This window comes from Dinoponera quadriceps, unplaced genomic scaffold (assembly GCF_001313825.1).
Source record: "Dinoponera quadriceps isolate SergipeBrazil2010 unplaced genomic scaffold, ASM131382v1 scaffold946, whole genome shotgun sequence".
NCBI classification, from domain to species: Eukaryota; Metazoa; Arthropoda; class Insecta; order Hymenoptera; family Formicidae; genus Dinoponera; species Dinoponera quadriceps.
Window position 1 is genome coordinate 14,932 of NW_014555069.1, and position 11,761 is coordinate 26,692.

The window sequence follows — 11,761 nt, forward strand, 5'->3', positions numbered from 1 at the left end:
GGGGGGGAGAGAGAGAGAGGAGAAAATGAAAAAATTCAATTTGCGCGTTCAAATAAAACGTTTAGCCATTATGCTAATTTATAGTTTGAAATACAACATCGTGTCTGTCAAGGAGAAGACCGTAAGCCAGTTTTTTCCCTTGATACTGGGGAAGAGAAATTGAGCGTTCAAGCGATTTTCACTTGAGGGTTGCCTGAGCGTTTAGCGTAGACTCCGTCTGTTTTGCGATAAGTTATAAATCTCAAACTTAATTCTCCAGGGACGCGAAATATTTTCCTCCACCCTCGAAACTTACCGAACGCACTTGGCCCGAGGCGTTTCAATCCCGCGTATGAAAATTCATCTCTCGAACATTTTTCCTGAAATTCCGCACGTATTATGTGACTCTTCATAATCATGCTTATTCCTTACCTACTGTAAAACTAACTGCGAGGGCAAAATTGAGTGATATCATTGGAAATCTAAGCTCCATGGTATCTAACGCCAGCGGCACAGCTACGAGAAAAGAAATCGATTATTAAAGAAAGACGGGTGATCTGTTTCAGCCTTAAGACACTCTGTATTTGTTAGATCTTTCGAGCACTTAAAATATCTATTTTTCATGTCCTTTAACAAGTTGTGCAATAATAATAATATTCAAACAATATTCAATGAGTATTGATAAAAAATTACTCTTCTTATATAGTGTATTTGCAACTATCGAATTTATTCGATTCCGGTAGAGAAAGATTATTTGTAAGGTATTTACGGAAAGTAATAACTAAATTTTAACGCCTTCGTCAGCTTTTATCGGCCTCAATTGTTAACTCTCCGCAATGCTAGGTCAAGTACAGACGTGTGATCGGTGAGGTGTAAAACGATCGAACAGCTCTCTCTCTCTCTCTGTCTCTTTCTCTCTCTTACTCCCCCCCCCCCCCCNTTGGCAAAGAATCGTATTATTTTCCCCGCGAGTTCCGTGTTCGTTGAAATAACGAGTTCACGTGGTCCTCGTTATAGCAGCTCGACAAAAATGTTTTCATTCCACGGATGGCAGGTTGCCCTCAGCTATTCATGAAATACCTCTTTGTACAACGAGGCATTCCAATCTCGCTCCTGTCTGTCTAGGAAAAAGGGTACGCGCTTGAGAGAGAATACAAACCCTATTATTTTATTTTCGACGTTACTGGTGGTTAATAATTGCACAATGTGGTTCGACGCACGAAACACGCCGTGTTTCCTTTTTCTCAACTCGAAAAAATTCAATACGCGTTTCCGTCATAATTTTATATCCTGCAAACAATATGTTGTGTGTATGTGTGTGTGTGTGTGTTGTGAGTGTGCGTCAACAGCATGTCTTATGTATTGGGTCGAATCATAAATAACCCCCGACAAAGGTAGTAAATATTTATTTCTTCTGAATATTCGCGGAAAAGATCGATAAAACCATTATTTAGGAACACAAGTCGTTATTAACAGAAGACAATATAAACATATATATATATATATATATATATATATATTTACTAATATTCGCCATAAAATATTTCATATATAAATAAATATTTGAAAAAAAGAAAAACCGGATGTTAATCACATTTTTTCCATAAATTTCTCCGTCAAAAATATCACAGCAAAATTTATAAGATACATATTTATAAGAAATTGGTCTTGCAGACCAATTAGAACTTTAATGTTGTGACAACAATATAGCATTAGTACAACGGCACCAAGTGTTATTTACACGTCGCCGAATGAGAAAGAAAAAAAGAAGAAAACAAATGCGAACGCGTCGATATTCAAACGGGCGTGAAATCGCGCCAGGAATTATTCCCGTCCACGTTTCTCTTCCATCCGTGCGCGAATTACCTTGCCTTCTGGAAAAAAGAAAAAAAAATGACATTTCGTGCGACATATCCGCTTGGATTTTTCACGGCGTTCAAACTGGTTACGACACAACTGCTAGTTACTCTCACCGCCATGAGCGTTGTCTTATTTCGAGGAATAAATATCCACGAAGAGACGGGGCCGCAATTTTGAAAGATCCGCGAAATTCAAGGATGTATGAAATAACCTCCCTGAGGGTATCGTCCACGAACGTATGGATAAATAATGCATTTTTCCTTCGTGCGTCGGGCACAAATTTATATGAGGAACGTCGCTCGCGAGAAAGACAGAGAAAGAAAGAGATATATATGCGGCTTCATTTCTTAAACTATCAATTCGGGGCTTTGAATATATCTCAATAGCATATACAATAACTTTTCGACTGCCTCTGCATTTGATAAGATCGATACCGGAGTATCGCGGTAGTGTATACGGCTGAACGGCTGAAACGTACTTTTCGATGAAGACTCGTGGTTTCCGCGAAAGAGTACTATTCTATATCTTCGCCAAGACCTGGCAGAAATATATGCAATTTTTCTAGACACTCATTCCGTTCTTTTTTAATATTAATGTATTCTCATTAGTTGTAACAATGCTGGATATGGGCAAAAACTTGACAGTTTTATTCGGGATGCTTCTAGAGCAAAACCGTCCATTTCATGAGCAGCAGGCTTGCTTATTAATCAAATGAATAGTTTCTAGTTTCTTGTCCATCTATTGTTCTGTTTTCGTTCAGTAAATGGGTTCAGATTTTGCGCATCTTTTGTGCGTAATAACTGCAGGAAAAGCATTATATCTTGATTAGGAACCCAAGTTTTATTTATCAGTTACTAAACAGAAGTTAATAAACTATCTAATAACTTTTATTATAAAAAAAAAGGGATGAAATTTCTATCAGGGGAGATGACGCTTCGATCGCCTACAGTTACAGATATTTACTTACGTCACAATGAGATCGTAGTTATTATTAAAACCATTTTAACCTTCTCCGATTGTTCATTGTATCTGTTGACACGGCAATTTTTCCCTTCGCAAGAAAACTGTAGATAAACGAACGAGAATTCCCGATTCTCGGATATAAATCAAAAGAAAGTGTCAAGATTTACGTTCAATCCGAGAAACGGCGTATGCCATATAATAATTATAACATAACCGTTGAATCATCTGCGATTTACGTAATCGAGCCCAGCTGTTATTGCGATTCGTTATCGTTGCGCGCAGTTCGCCTCGCGAATTTTTACAGATTGGTTAGTTAGGATTAAATATCGAGGAGTCAAAGCGTCGCATATGGCTGGCACGGCGTTATCGCGTTATCATTTTGTGATGTGTCATTGCATAAATACGCGTGTTGCAATGTTGATATAACCAACGACAACCCATTTCAATGCAACGGCGGATCAATGACCGATTTGGAAAACGACAAATCTTTTTGCAACGGATTTGTAACATATAAGAGAGATTTCATATTAACTCCACAAAGTTTCTGCATAATGCGTCAGCAAGCCTTTCACTTCCAATTACTCTTTTCCTTATTACTGAGTGTAATTTAATGATGAACTGAGAATTAGCCGACACGAAAGCATAATTTTGACGCGTGCAATTTTAACAAAACGCGAAAAGGTTATCTCAATTGTGCCATCAGTTGAAAATTAAATATGATTTTAAGCCAGTAAACGATTAATCGTTCCCGGAATAAGGTAAATCTTTCATCCCGCGACTTCTGCGCTGGTTCACGGAAAATTCCTCCCTTTCGATCGTGAGAGCGTCATAAACTTTTTCTCGTTTATTTTCCCAGAAATATAATTTCTCCGACAAATCCAGGCGTTTTTAGAAATTACACTAGAAAACGGGAACGAAGGCGGACATTTTGGAATAGAAAATGCTGCGGATTGCTGCGGTATTTTCGGTGGTCGTTGATTTTCTACACGGACTCCCCACTCACGCTTGAAAACGCGCGCAAGCACGCGCTTTTCGGCCGCAGACCGCGAGGAGTGTATAAGTGAAATTTGTATGGAAGTTATCGCGATGCAAATGGGACCAACATGACCGAAGGAGGTCGCACGTCGTTGTATTGACCCGGGGGATACGATAAAATATATTCTTAAATGATCGGCGGCGCGCACGGCATCGGCTGTGTATCGCCGGCGCGGTAAGTTCGGCAGGTTCTTATCGTCTGGGAACGGATTGAAAAGTTTCGTATCGGAAATCCATATTCCCACACGGGAAATGCTTTAACCGACGAAACAGCGATAGTCCCTACTCGGCGCACCCGCCGTGTCTGCTCCCACGAGGTGTTCTTGTTACCGTAATCCAATAAAAACTCTAAATATCAATAAAAAGTCTTAAGGATAGGTATATGGAGCGAGGAGTAATTAATAACACGACATCGAACGGTTTCGATTTTTATGGCGGCACGCGACTGTTTTTGATTCGGGAAAAATAACGGGCGAATAAATGGGACGATGAACTACCGTGTATTTTTTGTTTAACAGAGAGTAACAGATCGAAGTGCACTAAACTTCGATGAAGCCTTAACATTTTACCAGGTCGAAATTCATTAGTCTTTCTAATTGTTCGCACCGTATCTGAATATGCGTGTACATTATTATTATTAATTATTTGGCTAATATATTTGTTAATTGAACAGATTTGATATCATATTATATATTCACAGCAACGGAAACAATTAGAAAGATCAATGAATTTTGACCGAGTAAATGTTAATTAAAAGCTAGAGGGTAAAAAGCACATTACCGAGATTAACCATTAAAATATCATATCCCGAGATTGAATATATCAATAAAAAGATTATTTTACAATTTTCAGAGGTTCATATTATTTCACATCAACATTTAGACATTAATTACAATACTTACACTTTTTCGGATGTTTATATTAACGAATTAAGTTTCTCTCTTATTATTCGAAAAAAAAATGTTAATTTTTTAAGGCACATTTTTAAAATGAATTATCGAGCCTTTTAAAAAGTGAGGATATTATTGAGCCTCAATTACAAAGTATAAACCTTATACTGAGTTCCAATAACCGACTTACAGAATATAATACTGTGCCCCTATTAACGATCTTTTAGGCGTATTTGAGGTTAGGCGTATCTAAGAACTGTCACTGAAAACTGACGGTAATCGAGTCTTTTCAACTCAACGGGTAGTCTATTACCGAACTCAGAAATAAAAGAACACATGAATTGGACTCTATTACCAATTACCGATATCTTTTTCTCATAAGAAATAATTAAGATACATATTTTATTACTTAAAATTAAAAATATAAAGTCTCATTTTGAGAAAACATCCCAACATTACATCAAGATATGTAAAAAAATGTTGTTTATGAATCTTTGCATTTGTGTGCATGCTTAGTATAATTAGCTAAAGAAAAGACAAAATTAAAATCAAGTGATTTGAAAACATACTTTAATTGTAAAAAAATGTTTAATGTCTGATAAAAGCTATGTACAATAAATATTAATACTTTCAATTTTCGAATAAAATTCATAGTATTATTTCTGACTTACTTTTCATAATTTATTTAAAAAATTAGGTTCTGTCGGTAATAGAATTAATCTCGGTAATGGGGACTTTTATCCTATGTTCATTTAAGATCTCATTAAAGTTTAGTGAACAAGATAGAGGAGAGATTTCGGACATTGAGTGCGGCTTCGAATGCTTTCGGGGAAACGTAGAAATTCTCGTAATGCGACAGCTTGTATTGCACAATCGTGGAAGATCACGAAATATTATTTCGTGAAAATTAATCTGGAACAGTGATCTTGGAATTATCTTGCTTGCAATAGCGTTCCTCGAATACAGTAAATTAATTAGATTCTCGGTTGGAGGCAGAAGCCTTTCGCGAACGGAACGTCTGTAGCCCGGATATTAACGCGAGTGGCGTAAGATGAAATTAATGAGCCATATTTCCATTAAAGTAAGCCTACGGCGAAAACCAGCCGCAAGCGACGTAGCCGGGTTCAGCTGTTTTCTAATTAAAGGAAAAAATCAGGCTTTTTATAAGATCGTCGAGACGACTAATAAGTCGCATTTCTCGACATTTCTAACAAAAATACACAGATTATCCGCGTACGAAACGTAAAGCTCTCGACGACGGGTGTATTAACGCGTCTCGTTCGCAGCTACGCGGATCTCAAAATTAAATCGCACGATCTCGTATTTCCTTGTTTGCGTAACGCGCAAACACGTTATTACGGATTAGCGCCGCCGTTGCGATAATTATCGCGAGTATCCAAATCATCTAATGTATCAGCGAAGGTATCGAGTTTCGCATATGAAATGCCGAATACGAATGATGAGCGGTACGAATGATGAGCGGTAATTATCTTCGACTCATGCTTCGTTACCGAAATGCGTTCACTATTCTATAAGACGAATTAGAAATCATTTCTTTTACAAATAGTTAATTCCAATTGGAATTTAATTTTCAAATGATTAATTGACAATTTAAAATTGTCTATTTTATCGTTAAGCTATTATATTATATTAGGAATAACATAGCACGCAAATGCGTGCGAATGTTACGAATATCGGAACTCTGTAATGTGTCAACAGTAAAATCGAGTATCTTGTAAGCGATCGCATGAATGGTTATCGATTCTTTCGAATTACATGTATGTTGTTGAATAAAGAAATAAATGTTCATCGTTACGTGGCGTCTTTGATGTCGAAGAAAATAAAATGAATTTTTGTGGAAATGGAACATAATTTTCTAAACAACCAACTGGTTTTTAAACGACCTGCAATTTTAAGAATAAATACTTCTAGTTAATAAAAGAGAAAGAGAGAGAAGGAGAGAGAGAGAAAAGAAAGGTACTTATTATTATATATGTCTCTAAAATTCTAAATGAAATAAAATATATCCGTCTCACACTTATTAATGAATATTGTGCCGTTAATGTAATCATATGTACTTTTTACGCGCTGTAAGTGCTAAAGGGTTAATAGCAAATTTCAGGCAACCGTTTTCAGTATACCGATGTAACAGATAAAAGCTTTTGTCCCTTCATCTAGTCCCATAAAAGCCTTTAACGGACAAATTGAAGTTTTTGCCTGATAGTGACATGTTTTTTTGTCGTGCTATTTTATGCATGTTTTGTTTTAACTCTAGCGTGCATAGCGCTTTAGGTATTATGCATAGTTGAACATTGCAGAAAAAGCGCTTTCCTTCTTCGGCGCATGATCCAATGAAAACGATTTCGTGCAGCACGTCGTACTACAATTCTCTTACTAAATAAGAAAAGAAAACAGAAAAAAAATACGAATCTACATTATTATAAAAAAGAAATGTAATTGCATGTTTCGTCACTTTTTTCCCCCTTTTTGCGTTCAAATGTTATTCACGAGAAAATGAAGAACAGCATAGTATAAAGCGGGATTAACTTTTGCAGCAATAAAGCATTACAAAACACGAATGTGATTTGATGTGTTATAAAAAAAGAGAAAATAGAAGAAAAAGGGAGAAAAGATCGTTCCCTCCTCCTGTGATTTCACTCATCGCGCAGTTATTAATATGCGCAATTTACCACTTGGTCGTTGCCAGCTCGGCGGATGCGATCCATTCTCTTTAAAAGCAGTACGTATTCCAGTTTCTCCGACGACGACGTCGTCGTAGACCACCCCCGAAAAGAATCGGTGAAACGTGCCTAACCCTCTTTTTTTCGAAAAAGATCCCGCTGCTCCGTACCCACAACAACGAACGCATTCGGTTCGTGTTCCATTCGCATGGATAATTCAAGTCCCATCATTTGTTTGCATGTTATGTTAACATATTCACCAGAGGTTTGATAATGTATTCAAACTATATAAAGTAAATTAGATGGTACGATGTAAAAATACGGTTTGTCGTATAGGAAGACAATCACGTTTTCTCTATTACTTGAAAAAGAACTTTCGATGTAGAATTCTCGCGATTTCGCGTCGATATCACAGTAATTTATAATTTATCAATTCTCTGGAGAGTTGCGGATTTCGATTTGAAACGGAGAACGCTACGAAGGAACGCTTAATGCGCAAAAATTACGAGCCGACTCCGTTCGTATTTCGGCTCCGCGTTTCTGTGCTTTTAAATTAACTCGGCATTATGAATTCGAACGAAAGTAACCCTTAACTCGTTACCGCGCCGGTCACGATCCGCGATACAAATATTTAAGAACGACCTGCCCGAGGATTGTATTGCCACCATCCTGTCGCGTGATACGTAACCACAGAAAGCAACGACTTTTCTCCGTGATATGATTTTTTATGCATGTCGTATATACACACGTTAGAACGCAACGCGCTGCTATTTATTCAAAACATCGGTCTACTTTCGAAACAAACCTTTAAAGGTACCTTTGAATCTCCAAATCCAGCGCGTCTGATCGCTTCATTAAGTATTTGCGTAGTTAATCGGGATATTTTTAATATTTTACAATTGTTCTCCCGCGATTCTCATGAAAATATACATTTATTTTAGTCGACATATATTTCTCTCGAGTATATTCTAAAAATAATGTTGTTTACAGAGAGTCATTTCTTTTATACGTATTACTATACATGTAATTAACTCGGAGATATGTTTGATTTGTTAAATTAGGTATGTTCAACCGTTTTAGTGCCAGGGGTTTTTAAAAATCCGTGTCGGATTGTGCCATGCAGCGCGATAGCGCTTCGTTCATTTATCTGCGAGTAACGCCGATCGACGTGATCGCGCTGCTCTTTTTTTCGTCGAAATATGCCGCTCGGCGCGCTCGCGTTTCATTTCATCAGTCATATCAGAAACGTTATACTAAACACTCAAAAGTTTGCGAAATTTAGAACCGAGTGCGTTGCGAATTGACGATTGTGACCAAACATCGCGGCACATTTCACCACAGTACGCGAACAGCGCGATCGTGCTGCGTGGCGCTAAAACGGTTAATTTATAGCCGTGACATGAACTCGATTCGACTCGATAGTCATTATTCCATACAGCTATGGAAAAGGTTAAGAAATATATATCTTTAAAAACTCCCATTAATACACGATATCGTATTTTTCTCCGTCAACAAATCGTGAAAAGCACAAATTTGCATCATGACTCTACTTTAGTTTCTGTGTTCAAACGGTTAGATCAGCGGTGTTCGACTGACGGTTGGCCCGTATCATCACGCGCGGCCGTATATCGGCAGTTTTATTATTTTCGTTAACTTCTACAGTACACAGTTAACTTCTACAGTAAATGACTTCCGAATAGTTCGTAGAGTTCATTTAACATAAATTTGTTAAGAATGCAATGAAAGTAGCTCAAATGCTCACAGATTGACAACAAAACGTGAACTGTGTCATATGCGGAATATTCCGCGAGCGGTAATAAAAGAAAGTCGCGACTCGCGGAATATTCCGCGCTCGGTGATAGGAGACGATCGTCATGCGCGGAATATTCCGTTTACGGATGAAAATGGGTTAAATAATAAGGGTTAATAAGACTTTATGCAAACATCTTCTGTCCTTCCTTTGTATTAATTTTACGGTGTATAATTAGCATGCAATTAAAAAGTCACCTGAATTTTATCCTTTTTTTTTCTTTTGACGAGAATTATACGAACATTTTTCCTTGCATTTTATTAGAGCGACGAAAGTTTCGCAAGACGCTGTTAGCGCGCGGGCATTAAGTAATCCCTCCGTTTATATTTGGGATTACACTACGTTTTGCTACCCCCTTGAAAACTCACGGACATGTGAATTCCGTTAAAATTTTTACATACATCAGGTCGCTTAATATATCGCATAATACTTTTCCGTAATTTCCCCACCGATATTATTATTATATCGATATTACTATGTTTACTATATATTTAATGTCGAAATTAACAAATAAAATGTTTACGTTCCGTCATAAATCTTGACATATTCGCACTGTGATTCTTAATCACGCGGCACAAAAGCACGAAACATCCGACTATATTTTTTCACGACTGTATTTCAAATATTTTTAGTTTGCGAGTTTGGCGGATGGATGTTTATACTTATGGCACGCAGTATTTTGCATTATTATTCAGTTATTTCATGCTGAAATTTCGGTTCGTAAATCATTTAATTTGATTTAAACATTTTCGAAAAAATGTATCGCTGGAAATCGGGGGAGTTCTTGAACGCGTTATACGTTGAAAATCGTGTCAGATCGCACCACGGTGATAAATAAAAAAATCTGTAAAATAATTCCCTTAATGTTTCAGGGCATGAAATATCGTTCCAACATACGACGTAATATCGCGTTCGTTTGTAGTCGGGAGAACACATCGAAATATCACGAAATTATGGGACAGGATCGTTCTGCGTACGTCGCGCTTCCTACGCGATATTTGCCCTATCATAAATGTAAGGTAAACGCAGAGTGCTAATCAATCACATATTTTGACATAAGAGCACGCGTTTGCGCAAAGGGTTAGTTTGCGATCTGTCGCTATAGGTTTCGTTAATACCGCTTCATTTACCACGAAATAATTTAGCTTGTTGGTTTCCGACGAAGGGGGAATATCCGATGCTTAACGTCAACGTTTTCCAGCTCATTGTAGGCGTAAGGCAGTGTTGCAATGTTCTACAACATTCATTAATACATTAAACTCATCGATTTGGCTTCTTATTGCGCGGAAATGTAACATGATAAATAACGTTAATTAAAAATAAAGTTTCTCTTCGCATTGAATAGTTTTTATTTCAGAATTTACTCGACAGATCGACGAGCTCGCGCGTTGAAGCGATTCGCTTTAGTGTCTGAGTCGGTGATATACAACGACGGTAATACGTTTCGTCCGTGAAATGAAAATTGTTATCGACAATTTCCACGGATGTGTTATCGTAGAAAAAATTACTCATATCGAACGCGCGGTTCAATTACACGCAACTTCATTTAAGCACTTTACTCAACGCGCAGAAGGGGGACGGTGGCAATCCAAAAGACCGAGACACGTTACACATATCGATGAATAGATTTCATGTATGAATTTGCCGCTTAAAAAAAAAAGAGGGAGAGGAGGAAAAAGAAAACGCGATCGATTCGTCCAATATCACGCGCGCTTGTAGTCGTTTATTGATTTCCGAGACTGCTGCCGGACCAAAGGCCTCTGCTCCGCATCCGTTCTCTCTCTCCTTCCCTCCCTCCTTCCCTCTCTCCTCTACCTCTCTCACGTAACTGCTGAGGATGTCACATATAGCTAGACCGAGCTTAATTAAGTTACCTTAAAGCTGGATGCCCGGCAGGAATCGATGAGCGCGCGTACATATATGTACGCTACGCACGTATATACGCGTAAATGTACATACGTAGGTCGTGTGAAATACGCACGCCAGGCGAAAAAATAATTTGCCGTTGTTCCATGGTCAGAACGAAAATCACGACGGAGCATTGATAATATTATTACACGGGATACCTTGTTCACGTATTCTCGAAAGTGCGATATCACAAGAGAAGATTAGATGGAGAATATAGATCCCACGGAGACGAGAGGGTTTTTTGGATGATTATTATTATCGTCATCTAATTTTATGAGGTGCACATCCTTTGACGCATCTATATCTTGCATGCAAATTATGCGCCCGGCATGCGCACGTACGGAATGTAGTAACGCGGCAGATTCGCCAGGGCACAGGGATGCGACGGAATTCCCAGATTAATCTCACCCAAAGAGCGAATCGCACTCTGGCTCTATTATATTCTATATAAAAACTCAGATTTGGAGAGCACGGTGGATATTGTTGTGTATGTGTGTGTGCCTCCGTATATATATTTTCACGACGACAAAAATAATTTGCAGTCGTACAGATAGCAACAATCAACGTCAATATTGGTAATTCAGATTTTTTATCCTCCTCTGAATGAGAGAGAGAGAGAGAGAGGGCGGGGGGGG

General features: G+C 38.0%; 1 protein-coding gene across 1 annotated transcript in view; it reads right to left on the bottom strand.

Annotated features, from left to right (window-relative positions):
• LOC106742979 (neuroglobin-like) overlaps positions 1 to 11,761 on the bottom strand; it is a 33,541-nt gene that overhangs the window by 9,717 nt on the left and 12,063 nt on the right. The window lies entirely within an intron of this gene.